This window comes from Chroicocephalus ridibundus, chromosome 7 (genome assembly GCF_963924245.1).
Source record: "Chroicocephalus ridibundus chromosome 7, bChrRid1.1, whole genome shotgun sequence".
NCBI lineage: Eukaryota > Metazoa > Chordata > Aves > Charadriiformes > Laridae > Chroicocephalus > Chroicocephalus ridibundus.
The window spans coordinates 58,221,942-58,241,864 of record NC_086290.1 but is presented as its reverse complement, the minus strand read 5'-3'; the positions used below and the strand labels follow the sequence as shown (position 1 = coordinate 58,241,864).

The 19,923-nt window shown below is 49.1% G+C and overlaps 1 protein-coding gene across 5 annotated transcripts in view; it reads left to right on the top strand.

Moving 5' to 3' along the window:
* The first annotated feature begins 1,642 nt into the window (after positions 1-1,642).
* CAMKK1 (calcium/calmodulin dependent protein kinase kinase 1) overlaps positions 1,643-19,923 on the top strand; it is a 107,213-nt gene continuing 88,932 nt past the window's right edge. For 2 of the 5 annotated variants that reach the window (XM_063340943.1, XM_063340940.1), the window contains exon 1: positions 1,693-1,738. The gene's annotated coding sequence lies outside the window, so the exon portion shown is untranslated. Of the gene's footprint in view, positions 1,766-19,923 lie in introns of all 5 variants that reach the window. The other 3 variants (XM_063340939.1, XM_063340938.1, XM_063340942.1) reach the window with 3 other exon arrangements.

Here is a 19,923-nt window from a genome sequence, read left to right as displayed (position 1 = left end):
CAGCCTCTCTGGGCAGCCTGTTCCGGGGCTCTGACACCCTGAAAGTAAAGAAGTTTTTCCTCATGTTGAGACAGAATTTCCTGTGTTCCAGCTTGTGCATATTGCCCCTTGTCCCATCACCGGGCACCACTGAAAAGAGTCTGGCCCCATCCTCTTGATGCCCGCCCCTTAGATAAGCATTGATGAGATCCCCTCTCAGTCTTGTCTTCTCCAGGCTAAACAGCCCCAGGGCTCTCAGCCTTTCTGCACAAGAGAGGTGCTCCAGTCCCTTGATCACCCTTGTAACCCTCCGCTGGACTCACCTCAGCAGTTCCCTGTCCTTCTTGAACTGGGGGGCCCAGAACTGGACACAGTACTCCAGATGTGGCCTCACCAGGGCAGAGCAGAGTGGGAGGATGACCTCCCTCGACTTGCTGGCCATGCTCTTTTTAATGCACCTTTAATGCACAAGGCTCCCTGCCCTGGGAGGTGTGCTCTCACCACCACCTCCTTGGTGCCAGGGGAGAACATGGGCACGGGGAAAACCCCCTGCATCCACAGCCTGACTGCCCATCACCCAGGGAGCAGCCTGTTCCTGCACCATCAGGGTGTCTGTCCCTGCACTGTGTCCCTCACACCCCATCCCTCAGCCTGGAATAGCCCAGCAGACCCTCTGCTCCCTGGAAGCACCACTTTGCCTGGTTATATTGGCAAAAATCCCCATTTTTTTTTTGGCCTGTGGACACTGCACGGCCACACGCTGTTAAAGGAGAAGCCCGAGCATTCACACACCAGTCATGGTGTTGCACACACATATCCTCCCAGGTGCGCTTCCTCCGTCTTCAGGCTCAACCCTCAGTTTGCTACAGCAAGAGTCTCAGGTGTTGGATTTTATAAAATAATTCATTTAATTGAAAGGTACATCAGCAAGAGGAGCCCAGGCTGGGTGCCTCCCGAGAGAGGGACCCTGAACAAAGAAATCCCTGGGCAACGATACCGCTGCGATCCACACACCTGCCCCTCACACGCTGGCCACATGTCTTTGAGTCCAACGGTGAATTTTTGTCAGGGGTCTTCTAACATCTAAACGCATTCTTTTTTTCTGTGTCCAGGCAGGCAGGCTCTTATCGTGTTGATCTGCAATTTCAGCCAAGGGTTGGAGCCGCCGTATCTTTTGCTCTACGCTCCTTGTGCACCTGCACTCGCTGGTAGACCGTGGAAAACCCAACAGTCCAGATTTGGGAAAAACACTACAAAAAACATCAGTGTGATATACTAAAAAACTAAACAGCACTGTACCAGCTGCTAGGAAATTCACGAAGAAAAATAACTCCATTGCGGCCTAAAGGCTTCGGCAAATCTAGCCCCTCACGCTAAGTAAAGCTGGGCAAACAGCACAAATCACACCGTATTACAACCCTCAGTAATCCCGTCTAATTAAAACTTACTTATTTACGCTAAACGACTAATAGCCCTCAATGAACGCCCCCGAAAAGGGGCGTTTTTCCCCCAAACCTTCTGGACCGCCCCCGGCGGGGCCCCGCCGCCGCCTCACCCTCGCGGACACGGGAGGGGCGGGGGGGAGGCGCGGCCCCGCGCGCGCGCCCCCGCGGGGGAGGTGCGGCCGCCGGCGGCCAATGGGAGCGGGCGGGCGGGCGGCGGCGCGGGGGCGGCGCGCGCTGATAGGGCGCGAGCCGGGGAGTTTGGCCGGGCGCTGCAAACAGAGGCACGTTGTGGAGCCGGGCGGCGGCGGGCGCAGGTGAGCGCGAGGCGGCGGCGGGCGCAGGTGAGCGCGAGGCGGCGGCGGGGGGAAGCGCGCGCCCCCTCAGCGGCGCGGTTCGGCTCCGCTCCGTCCCCTCAGCCGCGGGGCCGGGGGGCTCCGGGGCGGCGTGAGGGACCGGTCGTCCTGGCTGAGGGACCGCCTAGGCCGGGTCGCCCGCCTTCAGCCGTGCCCGGGGCGGTGGCGGCTCCTCCCGGGTCTGGGGCAGGTGCAGCGCGGAGGGCGGGTTGTTCCGCGAGCAGCGTCCCGTTGGCTGTCGAGGGGCCGTGGCGGGTGGGATCCCGGCTCCGGAGGTGTACACCGGGTCAGGGCTCTTCCAGGCCGGCGTGCTCGGGCAGCTGCCTCATTTCCCGGGCTGCGGGAGCTGCGCTCTGCCGCCGCAGCGGGGCTGGGGATGCACCGGGCGGCCGCAGCTCCAGAGCTGTTCCTTTTACCAAGCCTAAAAATAAATAGTGAAAAAAAATCCTTCTGAAAATAGGGATTTTGAGCGGTTTACCCATCACACTAGTCATCTCTCTCCCGTTTCTCGAGGGAGAGAGGGGCAAGGTAAGAAGTGTGGTGAGCTCCGTGTTTGTTACTGCTTCCTAATCCTCCTTGCTGCCGTTGGGGATCTGCCCGAGCTCCTCAGAGTTTGGATTTTCTCTGGGGTCAGTGCTTTGGTCTGAGCTGTCCTGCCCTGGCAGTGTCTCGGAGCACACACCTTGCAGCCAGGCTGACGTGAAGAGGAGCTTATCTTCCTCTCGCTGCTTACCTTGGCTCTGAGGGAGAATAAACGGCAGCTCTCAAAGGCCTGTATGTTGTGAACAAGGAAGACTGCTGATCCTGCAGGGATATCGCTTTCTTCAGCTGCTCTGATGAAGCTAAAATTACCATTTTCTTGTAGTTGTAACAGATTACCATTCTGTTGTAACTTAATCGAAAAGGCTTTGTTTAATCGGAAACTGTTGCTTTTCTATTTACAGTAGTCTGTGATTCCCAAGTTAAACTTACAGTGACACTTCCCCTAATGTGTTAATTTTCTCCCTGTGAGGCATCTCTGGCAGCTTCAATTTGTTCTGGTGTTTGACATGGGATGGCTTTGAAGTGTTGCTTTTGAAACAGGATAAGGCAAGCGGCGAGCCGTTATCTCAGTTGCTTGAAGAGAAAAACCAAAGCCAGCGTGCTGGGGCCATGCTCCAACATGTCCCCGTGCATGGCACAGCTCGCTGTGCTGCACCCCATGCTTGGGCTGTGGTGCGTGGTATGAACAGGATTAATCTCCAGGCGTAGCAAAAAATTGCTTTCCTGGGCTTGCCCCCTTGGCTTTTGCCTGGAGAAGGCCAGATCTTAGCAACCAGGAGCGTAAGCACCAGCCTCTTATCATTCCAGCGAGGAGTTCAGGCATGTTATTGTTCGATATGGTACGAAGGCTGGGTTTTAAAAAGTCACAGTAGGTGCTGGGCCACTGGGTCCTGCTAGTTTTGTTTTTTTTTTGAGGCAAACTGTGTTCACTGTCATGAAGTGCCTTCAATCTGGAACTGTCTCCAGCTTATTTCTTCTCCTTGCTTTTGGGATATGTCTTACGGGTTGGAGCTGGCATGCTTGGAGTGGGGTATGTGTGGGTGGATCTGCTCCCAGGACAACTCCTGGGTCAGAGACAGTGGGCAGAGCTGCTCATCCAACCTGAGCTGCAAGGGGACCTCCTCTGTCCCAGCGTTGCCCCAGGGAGTGGTGAGGTGCCCCCATGGCTTTACACAGCCTGTTGGTGCTTTACGTCTGCCATGGGCTTCAGAGCCTGTGCTGCCGCCCTATGCCCCTTAATTAGGGTGTTCATTAAGCTCTCTAAATGTCTCTGCCTGATACAATTAATTGTCCTTGCACTAACCAGACTTTCAAGGCCCAGCTTGCTTTTGCTGGGAGGGGGTTGTGGGATTTCTCTTCCCTTATGGGCTTTTCTAGGGTGGCCACAGTGGGAATCTCATCAGCCTGTGGCAGAGGAGATATTTGGAAGGACAGCACAGCAGTGTTCTCTTTGCTAGAGGAAAAAGCACTGTTTAGGTAGCGGTCACAACAAGAGCTTATGTGGTTTATGCCTTGGCTGGGTTTGAAGAGGTGGCACTATGCTGAATGTGTCACTCTGTACTTCAGCCAAGGGTCTGCTTGCCAGAGTACAGCATCTCTTCTTGATGGCATTTGTTCCCTGAAGTTAATGAAGGGTGTATTAACCCAGTCGTTCGTGCCAGCCTCTCTTGAGCTGTGGAAAGAACAGTCCTATCTGAAAGCCAAGTCTTCTGTGAAGTGTCAGTGCTGACCTTAGAAGAGCCTTTATAGGGTCATTGCTACCCTGGAGCAGGGGAAGGAGAAACCTCTTTTCTAAGAGGCTTCAGGAAAAGGCTGAGGGTGCTGGATGGCTTCTGTGGACTATTAGCAGGGTGATCTGGGTCTCCAGAGGACATATCTTCCAGGCTGAGGGGATGGAAAGGATAGATCTGGTGCAAATCAGGGCATGCCAAGCTGGTGGAGAGAAAGGGATGTGTGTTGGTGGGGAGCTCAGTGTGATGATTTTGTGTGTGCTGGAGTTGTGAAAGGCAGTTTGTTTGATAACATCTGAAATCAATATGTGCAATTACTCTGCCTTGGGAAGATGCCTGGAGTGAGCATACCCATTACTGCCCTAAAAGTGCAGGTGGAGTGTGGATGAGCCTGTTCAGCAGCTCAAAGCACTGACAAACACTGGGTGTAGGGGGAGGCAGGCTCTGCTTATGTGGGAGATCACACTTGGCTCCAGGGCTCTGTATGGATGCTGAGCATGCACTGTTAGGCAGCATAAGCAGGCAAAAAAGTGGGAGAGAAAATGGTTTGTGTGAGGCCATCAGCAGAGCCCAACTTTGGGCAGCACTGGGCTGTAGTAGGAGCTCTCCTGACACCTGAGGGCGGGCAAACATTTCTTCTGGGTGGATTTTGACCCTGCTCTAACTTGGGGCAGGGAGAGGCTTCTTCCTGCACAGCTTCTGGCAGATGCCGCTACTCAGTCCTGTGACTGCTGCTGAAGTTTGGCAGTTGGTGATGGCGGGGAAGCTGAGCCTGCCCCTTTGCTGAGGGCCAGTGAGGAGGCCAAAAGTGAGGCCTGAACTGCCAGGGTCAAAGCGAAGTATAGAGTTGGTATGAGAGAAAATGTTACTGGCTTGTGCCTTGAAAGCTAGGAAAGCAGATGCATCTGGGGAAAACTAGCTATATAGTAACCCTTATCAAAATTCTTCCTCTTACATCTTTCTCCTTGTGGTTTCAAATGCCTCTTCTCCTCTGATCTTCAGTCCTTTATTTTTTGTTTGGTCCAGGATGTCACTGGCTTTGAGAAGGAAGCATCTAATGTATAGGGAGGTAACACACATCAGAAAATATGTGGTTGAAGAAATGAATGTGGGTAGCTGGCTGTAAAAGCGGTGGGGATGATTGAAGTGTCCAGAACAATTGTTGACATAATGCAGTCCTCATGACAGATCTGAAGGTTAGTTAGTGATGTTTATGATAGATAAAGAATTGGGTACAGTGGAGACATGAATGATATCAAATAATGCCATATAGTCACGCATGTTCTTTTAATTAAGACAGTGGTTAAGTTTAGCATGGTTGGAGAAAAATGTCTGAAACCTTCTAAAAGAGAAGCAATCCTGATAACTGATAAGCCGGGGTAGGATACTAATCTGAGAGATAATGGTGGGAAGAAGCTGCAGTGACTTCATGGGTGTGTGGGAAGGTGGCTGCTGATTTGTGGTGGTGGGTGAGGTGTAAGTATACATGCATGTTTCTAGCTCTTCAGAAACTCAGCTGTTTCTCGGGCTTGTACAGTTAGCCACAGGTGGTGCCTTTAAGGATAGAGTCCTTCATCACAGAAACACATGCTTAGCTAGGGACTTCCGCACCAGACCAGGATGATGCAGATTCTTCTGGACGATGCTGCAGAATTGTCAATAAATGGTGCTGCTCAGGCCCTGGGTGGCACTGTCAGGCCTGTACCAGCAAGTGCAGTGTGCCTCAGGTCCAGAGCTGGCTGCCCTATTGATGGGGGCCCTTGGTCTGGGCCTGGCTGAGAAGTGGCGCCTGGTGACAGGTGCAAGGGAGAAGGGATGAAGCCAGAGATATGTTGGAGCAGGGAGATCTCTCATGGGTTCCTAGGAAAGGCTTGTGCCTTACTTCAAGGGCTGCTGTGAATTAGCAAGTGTAGCATCTTCCCCTCACACACACACCACCACCAAATCAAACGTCAGGGCTATCAAAAAAATCCATCTGGAAATCTGACTCAACCTTTCCTGTTTTCCTAGTTTCCAGCTACTGTGTTGCTTTCCAGTATATTTTTTCCCTGTACCCTATACAAATACGGTCATTTTATGAATTCATCATTAATGATGGGGTGCAGTCAAGCACTGCGTAACTTACAGTTCTAACTTGCTTAAGAATTTGCAGTCTGGATGTGTTTGTCACTTTTCCTACTGGGTTAAGTTCTTCAGAAACATTTTCCTGTTCCATTGCAGTCTTCAGTTTTATTTTTGGCATAAGTGATATGGACAGAAACAGAGGGAGAAGCATAAATATTTGTCATAAATGTCAAGTACATGACATTGGAGAATTTTTTTTTATTGCTTTCATGTACTGGTGTCCCTGGATGGGGAAGTTCTCCTGAAAGGTCAAAACCTTTTGAGAACACAGCTTCTCAGTGGGCTGAGGCTTGCAGCTGAAAGGGAGGGCTGTCCCATGGCAGCTGGGAGCTTCTTGTCCCAGAAACCTGCTGGTTTAGGGAGTCAACCTGGATGAAAATCAACCCTTTTATTTTATTTCTTGATGGCACCCAGCTCATGTGCTGAGTCATGCCTTGTGGATAAAGGTGTGGTTTGCTGAGGGCTTGTTTCTTTTGGGTTGCTGCCCTGGGCAGGCATTATTTTAGGGTGAGTACCTCTGAAATAGTTGTAGTTCTTTTTCCAGAAGCCATGTGGGATTAATTTAGCCTGTTTGGCTCTGGGGTGGTTTCAGTGTTTCTGCAGATTGGTGGCTGCATTTGCGGAAGGCTATGAAATGTTGTGATTAATTCTTCAGTATTGTTCAGAGAATTTATGGTGGAGTTGTTAACTAGTTAACAGTGACTGCTCTAATTACTCTGGTGTGACTGTAAACAGTGTGGCTGTAAAGTGCCACTGTCTGCTGGAGCAGCACTTGAGTATGTGTCTTTCTGAGATATAGGCATCCTCCCGCTTTCTCCTATTCCCACGCTGCACTCTCTGTAGAGCAGCCGTGTGCATGTCTTAGACAAGCAGGAAGGCCATGGAAGCCTAGCCTTACTTTCTGCTGATACTGCTGCTGAGTGACAACTGCTCTTCTTAGGTTGGTGGAGACAAACTCATTGCCTTGCCTTTTTTGGTACCTTCTGCAGTCTCTGTCTCCAGTAGTCTCCACTTGCTCACGCCAATGTAAGTGAGAAGGACCATGTCCCATCATTTTCAGCTGGCAGCGGGGCCTGGGGTTTTGATGGGAGTCTCTGCTGCAGAGCAGAAATGAGATAGAGCTGTGTGCCAAGATGGGAGGAAGAGAGCAGCTCCTCAAAACCTGCAGTTCCTGTGCAATATCCCACAAATATTTCTGGGGTGTGCTGATTGCTTTTCTCAGCCAAGTGGTTCCATAATTGTGTGACCTTGTGAGGAGAAAGCATTAATGACACATTTTGGATGGCTGTTAGGATGTTCTCATGGGGAAGCTGTGCAGAGCAAGACTCCTGACTCTGCACAGCTGTGCAGATAACATTTTCTTCAACTTTAGAGGAAAAAATTCTTGCCCCTGATGTTCTTGCTTTACACGGATTTCTGCTATGTTTGTTGAACTCTAAGCATGCTAAGTAGGAGCAAGTCCTACAGACCCACAAGGCTTTGAACTGGAGAAGGATGATAGGGTATGTCGGATGTTAAATTAACACATGGAAGACTCATTCAGTTGTTTATTCTGCTACAGATTTCCTTGGTAACCTGGAGCTCCAATTCATAGATAGACCCAAACATTGAGTGCTTAGCATGGGTGCTAAACTATGAGCAGACATGAGGGGCTCAGCTGGGGTGGGAAAGGGAGAAATAAAAATGTGCTGTGGAAGCCCAGGCAGAATAACACCTTCTGAGGATGTGTTAGTGTTGGATTTTTGACTGTGATGAAGGTGCGAATCAACTCTACTGAGAGGTGTGAGATCATCATACTCTAGTGACCTGGACTTCAGTGCCTACGTTTGGCAGTTTGACTGTATTGGAGCAGTGCTCTGCAGTCAGATGTGGCTGTCCTCCTCCTGGTGACTTGCATTTCTCAGCTGTCCCTGTGTTGCAGAGATTATTCACAATTTTATCTTGCAGTCTTGTGAATGCAGCAAAGCTTGGACTAGCCACCCTGTAGTTTGTCTTCGTTTTGCCCTGCTTTTGCATGGCGTACATACTAACTCAAAGACTATTTTGCTGTTGATCCCTTGTAGTCATGCGAGACTTTAGCATGGGTGTCTGTCTCTTCTTCCCCCCTTCCCACTCTGGGCAGTAGTTCAGGTTCCTATCCTATAGTATAGAAGTGAGTTCTATAACCACAAAAGAGCTGGTGAGAATAGGATTTTTTTTACATACAAGTAGCATGGGCACAGCCTCATGAAACCCACAGTTGCAGGCTGTCACATCTACAGTACATAAAGCTGAAGGAATCAGGCAGCAGCAGGAAAAGAACTGTGCCAGCACAGCTGTGCAGAGTACTGCATGCATGCCTACTTACCTGAGGCTGGCTCTAATTACCAGCTCCCATGCTGTTCTGCTGCTGCATCCAGCTCTGTCAAAGTACTCTCAACTAGCTCCTGCCTTTGTGCTTCCTCACCATGGTACTGGCAACATGCAGGTATCCCTGGAGCTTTTCTCCTGCCTCCAGACCTCCTCACGTGCAAGATGCAGCTGGTGGTCTTAGTCTGATCTGCTGCTCTGATGTGGGCTCTCAGAGAGAAATTGGGATGCTCAAAGGGACCCCTGCTAGAGGAGGATCTGTAGCTGTTACTTCATGCTGGGTGTCTGCTGCCAGACCCTCCCTTCCCCTCATACAACGCCAGCGCATGGGGCCTTGCCTGTTTGTGGAAAAGAAGCTGGAAGATGTGTGAGCTGCCTCCTTATTAGGAGCCTGGGATGGATGTGATCTGAGGATGAATCACAGCTCCATTGGGGAAGGAGGCTTCCTTGCTGCAACATGTGAAAAGTGATTGATGGTAACATGAAAGAAAAGGATGGATTTGTCCCTCAAGGCAGTCACGTGCTGCCTTGGAAAAGTGTTTTCTGCTTCTTCAGAGCTTTTCTCCCTGTCTTTTATGAATGGTTACAGATCAGTGTGGAAAAACTGGGAGGGAAGGAGAGAGAACTGGGTTTGGATATTGGTGATATAGAAGGCAGTAGCCCTATGACAAAGAAATCAAGATACTTGAAAGGCAGCAGGACCTGGTGCAGTGTTCGTGTGACACAAAAGTTATTACAGTCCACAGGCATAAACCAACCACCTAGACAAGTCAAGTCTTAATTTTGGCACTTCCTAACAGCTGCTTCTGGTAATGCTGTCTGAGTAGTGCTGTTCTGTGATGTTATTTGTGCTGGAACCAACAAATGTGTCTGCTTGTGCTAATGGTGTGCCTGTCTCAAGTGGCAGTATAAGGACAGAAGATTCATCCACTGACATCTTGCTGATGAGATGCTTTGATGCTGAAGTCCATATGGGCCCTTCTATAGCTGTCAGGTAGCTTGACTGGCAAAGGTTAATGATATCTGAGGCTCCCAGCTCTGTGACACAGTGTAAAACAGACCTGAGATGATATTTCTTTTTTTTCCTTGCTGTGTCAGCACCTTATCCCCAGGCTGAGAGACGAGGCTGGAGAAGTGGAAGATGTCTGAGTGCAGCTTGTCAGGCCAACCCTTGCTGAGTGCAGGGGGAACAGAAACGTGTGCCCCTGCCTTAGGGCTGGTGTACAGGGTTACTGTGTGTGCAGGGTGTAATTTGTTGGAATAGTGAGAACAAGGTCCTCTGGCTCAGCTTCTCTAATGTGCACAGCACTGGCAGAGGAAAGGCTGAGAGTGTGTGAACATCTGAGGAAAGAGGCAGAAGGAAGGGTTTTATGCAAACTTGAGAGGGCTTTTAGCTTCCTCTACAGTGATGTCAGGTCAGTCGAGTCCATTCGAGGGTGTGATGTAGGCTTTGCCCATCTTTGTCTTGTAGTAGTGGTCATGAACTTCAGTGTGCTCAACTGGCAACTCAGGCAACACTACTCCTGTGCACTTATGTGTTAAGAGATCAGGCATCTCTTCCAGCAGGTTTCCATACTCTGATCAGGATTCTGCATTTTCCCCTCTCATACAGTATTGCTGTGAGCAGTGCTTGTAAGTTGCCTTGAAGCAACAGTAGCTCACAGCAATTGCTGGGAGTCCACTCCTTAATGCCAGATACATTGATGGAAGTCAGACTGCAGGATGGATTTTTTGTTAGTTTTCAGAGTTTGCTGTTTCCAAGGAGCCAAAAAGTGTCTGTGCTCCACCCAAAATGTCACTGTATCTGTCTGGCAGCCAGAACGATTATCACAGATGCAAAAGGGCAATATAAGATTATGCCCCACCTGTGGGCATCCGTTCTTCTGTGGCACATGCTCCCAGCCACCAAACAAATGAATGAGCAAAACCAGTAAGGCTCTTCCCATGTTATTCCAAACATCTGTCTGCTTGCCTTATTGTTTCTTGTGTTACAAACAAAAACTTCACAGCAGGGACCAGTGTCTTCCCTGTACAGTATCTGGCACAGGTGATAACTGTGTCTGAAATGCCACAGCAATGGATCATAAGCCTCCAGCCTCCAAGTCAAAGGACTGCAGATGTTCTGGGAGTGCCAGGCAGGAGGGCTTTTTGTTAGCTGAAGTGGTGTCTCTGATTTGACTCCAGAGTAGTCTTGCTGGGCTGCCTTTGGTTCAGTGCCTGCCCAGCTCCCTGGGGAAGCCCCCTCCCCTCATTCCCAGAGAGTTCCCTGGCCCTTGCTGCTCACAGGGCTGAGGCTGCTCACCCTTGCTTGCTACTTGCAGTGGGTGCACCAGCCTCCTGCTAATGGCATGGATGCAATGCCAAGGTATTTTTGAGATTTTGCTGTGAGCTTGATAAAAAACCACCTGGGTTCATTGAGAGTGTGTTGTGGTTATTGCAAAGTGCTGAAAGTCGCATTCCACTAAGATCTTGTGGAGGAAGGGAAACCTTCCAGAGTCTTTAATATTCCATGTTCTTTAGGTATGAATAAATATTTTCTTGTCCTGAAACATTCTCCTGCTGTAAAATCATTCCAGTCTTTGTCTAAGATAATCAGTCTCCTTCCGTCCCTCTCTCTTCCCATGCCCCAGCTTTTATTAACCTAGAAATGTGCTGACACTTCACCATCAAACTGGCTTCTAGCATGTTAGGGAGCTCTGCACAGTGTCTTTGCAAGTTGTCAGGGTAGCTGCATGCAAAATAAGAGGAAGATGGCTCAGAGTTGTTCATCTCCTGGGGAATTTGCTCTTCCTACCTGACGGCTTTCTGCAAAAATGTCTGACAACTCTGTCCATGTGTATCCGTTTCTCACTAAACGAAGAGTGTGGGACTGGGGAGTCAATGAAGAAAGCTATTTCATCATTGTGCTTTAATATATTTATTTTGGCAGTGCTTCCTCCTGTAGAGAACCCCTGTCCCACCACGCAGGTGTACTGAATTGAGTCTCCTTGAAGCTGTCTGTTCCACTGCATGACCTGTGGATCACTCAGTGCCTCTGCAGTTCTTGTTTTACTTCCTTGACAAGAAGCCCGTGACTCATACTAAGCCCTTTCCTACTCCACTCCTCAGGAGGCTGAGCTGCCTAACACTCTCTCATAAAAGAATTTTTTGGTTCCCCTGTGGGATTTCTGCAGTCCCCTGATTTGGTGGCAGGTCTGGTTCCTGAGGGGTGGGAGGCCTGAGCAAAGCAAAGCCCCTGTGTTTTTTTTCAGGAGCAGGTACAGGTAACTGCACTGTTCAGGATGGACTGAGCTCCTGCCAGCAGCTGAAGGCAGCTTGCTTGTGCCTGGACAGTTAATGTATTGTAGCAAAGTCATCCCAGCCTGTTTACTGCCGACATTGAGAAGCACCATCACTTCCAGCAGCAGTTTGGCTATTCCAGAGTCCTTGACCTCTTCTGAACCCTTCTGCAGCCCTGGTGTCTCCCAAGCTGAGCAGTGCTGACAGTGGGAAGTCTGGTGTCCAGACTGAGGTGCTCAGTCAGCCAGCTTTGAGGTACATGGCATGTCTAATCTCCTGATGGCTTCCAACCTCACAGGGCCTGGCTCTGCCTGCCCTGCATAGCCTATCCTCTGGCTGAACAGTCCTGTAGAGATTCACCAAAGGCTTCGTGGGGATCAGCTGAGCTGCTTCTGGAGGCAGGCAGGAAGCCAAGAGCTGGAGCACAGTCTGCTGAGCAGGAGGGGGTGTGGAGGAGCCTACCCAAATGGGACTCTGAAGATGCTCCGAGGTCACTGTTTTAAGTCTGAACAGCCACAGCAACACTCAGCTGGGAACCTGACCTGCAAAAGCTGGAGCCTTAAAGCATGTAACAGGGAAAGGAGTGAAATACCCCTATGCCATAGTAAAGACCTGGGCTATATGGCCTTGAGAATCTGCATCCTCCTTGCCTTGTTGCTGTGCAAAGCTGGGGCTGTTGGGAGTGTAGTGGCTGTCATGTGGCCAGCTGAAACTGGTAAAGAAGTAAGTGTGACACCACCAAATCCCAGAAGCAAACCAGATCTCTAGTTGCTGGCTTGCTTATTTAGAAACAGAGCCAAGTGCTTTTGGGCTTGTTTGTAGGAGATGGCTGTCTCTGACCAAATGTAAAGCACAGTCTTGCTGCTCTTTGTCCCTGTCCCATTCTCCATACAGGAACTGCCACAAGCTGTGGTCCTAGTAGAAGGGATGCCTAAAGTGCCTGTGGGCTTTGGGTCTCTTCGCTTTGGACTCCTCTGAAAACTGCAACCATGATGTGTGTGTGGGGGGTGGTGGTCTTGATGAAAAGAGGTTCCTCACATTAAAACCAGATGTGCTGCAGCTGCTCCTTCGTGCATGAAGCTGTAAGCTGTTGGGCTTGCCATACCTCTGGGATACTGGGGAGCAGCTGCTCCTTCCCCTGGTGCCAGGCAGGTCCTGCATCCGGCTCTGCAGTGCATTAAACCAAACACACTCTGACTAGGGTGGGCAGAGTCTCTTTCCTGTCAAACCGTTTGTTCTGGCTACAATTCTGTCTGCTTGGGAACTTGTCGCTTTTCTAGCCTTTCATGCCTACCTCCCAGAGAGCATGGGAATTGTAAGTATTTAGACATATAATAAGAATGATGTAATTAAAATTCTTAATTTTATTTTTCTTGTTTGAGTTTTTTAATTCCTTTGATTTAAAGGGTGGTAGTAGCTAATTGGATTCTGGGCCAGACTTGTACAGGCAGCCAGGGGGGAAGGGACTGCAAATGAGCCTAGCCAGGAAATTGCACATTTAAATATAGCTCTCAGTAGGGTCAGCGAAACACCCAAGGGGCAAATTAAGAACAAAATTTCTGCTGTAATGTGTTCATTTAGCTGCAGACATCATCTTAAGGGAAACAAAAAGGAAGCTTGGGAGTGAGGGGAGCAGATTGAAGGGTAGGTTTCCCTTCTGCCGTGCATTTGTATGCTGCTGCAAGTCTCTCCCAGGCAGTAGCATCTTTCTCCTGTCCTCTGGGTTGGCTGGTACGTTGGCCAATTCCAAGAAGAAACCACTGAAGGGATTTCTTGGGTGAGGGTTGGTGGTTTCACTGGAGGATGGAAATCCATAGTTCACATAATGCTGTGGGGCTGCTACTGCTGATATCAGCTTTGGCACAGATTGCCTGGGTCACCCTGTTCATCATGTGGTTTTGAAAAATCACACCTCAAATGATAGCTCTGTGTCACTTGGTAGGGTTTTCCTTGCTGCTACTCCCTAAACAGACACATAGGCTTGTTTGTGCAGGTGCCAGTTGGGGCTAGACTTTCAAGGGAGTTCAGCACCTACTTAAATGCACTGGCCTTTTGGGGATAACTTCTTAAGCTCTCAGTTTGATGCCTGCTTTGATTATAAACTCTTTGAGCCAAAGCTTGCCTTCCAGTGCGCCTTGCAGCATTAAGCACAGTGGGGCAGTGAGCGCTCTATTAATTGGTGCAGTTGCTGGGCTATTGAAAAGTTATAATAACCTGGCCGAATTTTCAAGTGCTGGTCTAGGCTCTCTGCCTGGATGTCAAAAAGGGAAAGCTAATTACAGTGTGAACCAAAGAGAACAGGCTGGCCTGAAGGAAATATCGTTAAGGTTCTCCTCAGGCCCTGGGTCAGCCCATGTCGAATCACAGCTGCATCAACCTCTAAATTTCTTCCTCCTTCAGTTAAATTACCACCAAGTGATTTCTTGCAAGTGCAACCACCTTTTATAGCAAGAGAATGAATACTGTCTGTTTTCTCTAAATCCAAATAATAGAGGTTGGGCTGGGATTACAGAAGCAAATAGAAGAGGACAGTTTCTTCGCTTACCCTCTTTATTGTTCTGTTACACTGTACCAAATGCTTGTGTTGGCTTTGTGCTGACCCTGTGTCAGCGTCTACCATGGGGCAGTGAATGCGTGTGTGTGTGGCTTATCCTCTCTAATACCATCTGAGATGGGTGTTGGGGGATACCTGAATTTCCCTGTGTGGCTGGCAGTATGACGCAAGTAGTGCTTTTGGTGCAGTGCTGTCACATTGCAGAGCTCAATTCCCTATAGTGTTGTGGAGGCTGAAAAAATAAACAGCTTCAAAATGGTGGTAGACAAATTCAGAGATGCGCTCTCAGGGCTCCCGAGTGACTGCTTGGAGCTGGGAGGTGCTGTCAGGAGGACAAAACTCTAAATTTTTCCTTATTATCATTACTATTTTTAAGCTCTTAATTTCTGCACCAGCACCCCCCAAGCATCCACTACTGGCTCTCGTTGGAAATGGAAATGAGGGCAAGGTGGATATCTGGCTTTTCCTGTAAATGATCTGCTGACTTGTTTTCTAGAAGCTCTTGACCTACATCTCAAACTTCGTGCTGGTTCAGGAAGGAAGAGCAGTCATAATGCACGTGAGTGCAGAGTTTCATCATTATCTCTTGCAGATCCTTCTCAAGATGGGAGGTCTTGGTGTCAGCTGGGGCCAGGGGGTGGGACTAGAACCATGTAAATCAAAGCTTGCTGGGGGGGGGAAAAAGTGTATTCCATTTTTTTTTTTTAAACCTGATTTCCTTCTGAAACCAGACACTGTGTAAAAGATAAGCCAGACATCTGCTGCGTATCTCTGTTGGTCCTGTCTCCCACCCTGCCACCCATCAGCTTCTGGAGCCTTTGTCTTCCTGGACTCGAGTGTCTCACAGTGTTAAGGCTTCAAAGTTGTATTGCTACAAGTTTTCATGGAAAGGGATGGCTGGGTAGAGGTGGAAGATGTTATGGTGAGGGGCTCCAGTCATTAGTTCTGCTTTTCCCCAGGACATGGTGACTTAGTGCTGCTTCTCTCATCTTCAGTCTCTTTCCTGCCGTCCTTCTAATGCCATTCTTTCCCTTTGACTGCATACAATGCTTGGTCCTGCTGGATCCTTGTCCTGTGACTGTTTCTGAGGGGCTGGGCTGCTGGGGGGGAGTACCGGTCAAAGCTTGGGTCATTTTGGAGGAGCAGTGGGGCAGCGATGCTGGGAGACTGACTCTCAGGGCTGCTGCATGCTCTCTGCAATGGAGCAGAGAGCTTGGGGAGACTGGCGTGCTGGAGGTCCAGGATGCAGGCAGCTTGCCTGACCACAGCTTACTACAGAAACCTGAAGCCTAAGAGGACACGTTAGAAACCTGCACAGGACTACCAGCAAGGCTAACTTGCGTGATGCCACACAGCCATGCTGGAGCTACACTGGTTCAGTAGGTGTTAGTTTTCATCCTCTAGGATGGTCCATCTTGGACTGTGGTCCCAAGCCTTTCCGAGACCATTCTTCCCTTTAAAAAGTCCATATGGGGAGTAAATATGGAACAGAGAAACCCCTACAGTCTTCAGCTGGACACGGCTCCCCAGGAAACACAATTTGTTGTGCTCTTTTCAACATTTCATCATCCTCCAGCAGTCACTGGGCAGGCAGTGTTGAGCCCCTATTGCAGAGGGAGGAAGATGCTGTGTTTTGAGGTCAGGGTGAACTGAACAGTATCAGATCCAGGCACAAAGCACTGCAGGAGTTGGTGGGATGTTTGCATGTGGGTAAGGAGTGGGCAAATGCAGTTTGGCTTGGGTGCTGGCTAATAAAGAGTGTAGCACAGAAAATAAAATCCTCAGAGGAGATTTAATAACTGGGGAGAATAATTGTAAAGTACTTCAGAATATTAACCAATGGCTGAATGCATCTAATTAGCTTAATGAAGCTGGGTGGTTGGGTTCTTTTTTTAATCAAACAGATGGGCAAAACATTATGCACAAAAAATGAGATCTGAATACAATGAATGCATTTAATTAGCAAATAAAAGACATAGAAAGGGTTTGTTTTTCAACTTGAGAAGCGAGAGATTCTTCTTCACTGAATGCTCAAAAAGACCCTTAAATGTCATGGTTTCTTGGAAGTCTCAGATTGTTACAATTATTATTTGCCATGTCTTGGGTGTCTGAGACGGGAGTCAGCCTGGGGCCAGCCGCACCTGCAGGGAGGCGAGCGGGCGCTGGTGGCAGTGATGCTGCAATGGCATGGGGCAATCAGCGGCTGCTTGTTGTGGGTTGGATTCCCCAAGGGCAGACTCGGGAGCGGTGATACTGCTTAACCCACTGCTCCAACACCTTTTACCTAAGTGTTTATGTGTGATCACCTCTTTTGCAGAAGGGGAAAGCAAGGAGGCAGTAGCCCAAGGTTAAGCAGGGTGTAAGTTCAGTATTGAATATGTGGTGCTGGTCAAGGTGCCCTCAGTATTCGGGACACTTAAGGAACACTTCCCTGGTGGCCTGTGCTTGTCAGCCATGCCTGGAGTTCCTGCAGCCACCCATCTGTAATGCTGCTGGCCCCAGTCAATGCTGCCGTGCTGGCTTCCGTCCCTGTTGGTGCCCATTGCAACATGCATGCTCCTCTATAATCTGTTTAACCAGTTTTTGCCGTGCCATGGAAACCTGGTGTAAATCAATGCCTTGCCTCTCCAGACAGGAGACTCCTCTCCATACGAACCTTGAGCACACATGTAGGTGTGTAATGTAGATCTGTAGTACCTCTGAGTCTTGCCAAGGCTGGGAGCATTTGCTTCAGTCTAATATTATAAGCTGAACAAGCCATTTTGATATTAAGCCTGTAATAATAACACCTTGTAGCTGAAGAGTATGTTTTTCCCCATTGGTGGATTACTCAGCTCTGTTCTTTTGAGGCAGTGTTTAACAAAAGCAGAGACTTTCCCAGACTATATTTAATTAAACAGAGCTCAGATATCTCTTCCACTTCATTTCAATGCTCTGACTATGTTGCTCTACAGTCTCATCTCTGGGGCAGTTAGAGGTGGAACTTGTGCTCTGCCAGTGCACAGGCCAGGTGGGTCACTGTCCGCTGCCCAGATGTGCATGCCCAGATGTGCCCAAAGATGTGCTAATCCTGGAGAGGCTCTCATACCCACAGGCTCCGGCTGCTCTTTAGTGTGATGGGGAATGTGACACTTGGGGCAGCTTCCGAAGCTGAGCAGGTGCTTGGGTTGAGCCACGTGGCCATTCAAGTGGCAGCTCAACTAAGATGCTTTATATTACAATTAAGATTTGAGGTCCTAATTTCTACCTGCTTCCTTTTCTGTTGCTAATGTAGGTATAGGAGCACTTTGAATATGATGTCTTGGTTATCAATAATTAAATACAAAGTGAAGACTTTAATTTGAAGATTCCTTATTTCTGTCCTAGGAGGTATCTGTGAGCAGATGGTGGTATGCTCTGGGTTTGCTTATTGTTGCAGATTATTTGCCAGATAATTTTTCTGACTAATTCTTTGGCCTGTAGACTGTTTAAAATAGTGGAGTCAGGTTTCTGGTAAAAACACTTGTGTTTGCAAATCTTAAAATCTGCTCCTGTGCCTGCTTGCTGACGTCACTGTGAGCAGGAGGCTTTTCTCTGGGTGGCAGATGCCCTCTGCTCCGCGGGAGAGGGGCAGCTCCTGAAGCAGAACCTCCCTCCCAGTGTCAGGATGGGAAGTAGCACCCTCATGCCCGGTTTTGGGTTTGTTTTATTTCAAAGTGTGGTATGCCTGAAGTCCTAACCTCAGCATCAGTACTATCACACTGACCTTCCTAAGGTTGCACTGCTGTTTCATGCGGCATGGTAAGGAGGCACTCCTGCTGACACGGAGCTTGTGTTTTGTGCAGGTGATGCTGCATAACTTCACTTGTGCAGAGCAATAATCCACTGGCACAGCTCTCCCTCTGCTGAAAGGCTGTTGTGATTTATTTTATTATTTCCCCCCCATCTCTTGCCACCTCTCCCTTTAAAAAATAAAATAAAATTCTCTTTTATGTCTCTGGAGAACTGGCTACAGTAACTGCTTGACTGATTTATTCTAGTATTTTAACATTTACTGGATTTACATAACAGCCAAACAATCTGTTTCAGGAGTTTATATTAAACCCAACTCTAGTGAGTCACATCCACGTTAGCAATAATGCAAAGAGAGGCAGCTGGGGGAGTGAGGAGGTGACTTTTTCTGGGTTTCTGCATGGGAATATCTGGCTGCCTGAAATATCTCTGACACCTCATAACAGAGTGATGCTGCCAGTTCTCATCTGCCAACAGGGACTTGTTCTGAAACTTTGTGTCACATCAGTGCTCCCATTGCGGCTCCCAGCTGAGCTCGGTAGCCTTTCCAGAGCCACCCAGGCAGTGCTGCGTGTCCCTGGCGCTCTGCAGCCTTGTGGTGTGTTAGGCACCTTTACCTGGTACGTGCTGAAAGAGGGAGTATAACTATGAGAGTTGCAAGATAAAGCCTGTAGTGATTTGCTTCTTGCTTTTTCAATTAAAAGCCACGTAACCTTTGTGTGTGCCAAGTCTTCAAGGTGTGCGGATCAGCACAGCGGCAGGTGGGATGCTGATGTGTACCAGCTCATCCGCCTGGGGTCTGGTGATCCATGTGAGGGGCTTTGGGGATGGAGTGGGTTAGAGCCAGCCAGGCGAGAGCTGGCCCTATGTGGTCCCAGCAAGACAGTGGAGCCACTGGTGTCTCCCTGCCCAGGCATGAGTCAGGTGAGCAGGGCTTGCTCCTTGGGGACAGAAGGAGTGAGATCCATCAGGATGATTAGCCGCAGGGGTTTCCCAAAGCGTGGTTTGTAACTTGCTGCTTTTGGGATTCCCTCAGTTGTCTTGTATGAACGCAGGAAACCTCTGGAGCAGCTCTGCCATGGGCAGCCTAGCTCTCCCTGCTCCAGACGCTCTGTCTGGTGGGGTTGTAGCATCGTCAAGCAAAACGAGTCTCCAACTTGAGTTGTCACTCACAAAAATCCCGAGCAAGAGACAGCAGGAATGGAATAGCTGGGTTTGCGTTGCTGCCTGTATTAGAGGCTGGCTGTTCAGCTAAGCAAGGGCTTCTCTTGCTGCAGCTTGCTTATTTGAATTCTTGTCTTTAGAATGGAAAATAAATGCTGGCTGATGAGGTCCATTACGGCACTAATTTTAGAGCATGCCAAACACTAGGAAATTGTTTTCAATCTTCAGTCTTATTTCTCTTTTATTTCCCCCTTCCATTTGCAAAAACTGCCTTTGTCATTCTTCTAAATGCCCAGTGATGTCCCGCTCGCTGGTATCTTCAGGCATTCTCCTTCTAGCCCTCTTTCCTGATACTTCTTTGTTCAGCCACTTGACACTCCTATTATAAAAGCTCTCTCCGGGGCCACAGGCAGCCGTGTTGGCACGATGCAGGCAGTGAGCACTCAGCCAGCTGGTGCGAGATGCCAGCAGAGCCCCCTGCAAGGCTGGGGGCAGCAGGGGAGGCAGCATCAGAGTGGAATTTCTTATCCTTGGGTGCCCAGGGCTTTATAAGTCTTTCCAGTCCCACCCAAGCCTGCTTTCTCGATGAGCAAGAGGGGAAAATATGAATTTCCCTCTGGTCTGCTGAAGAG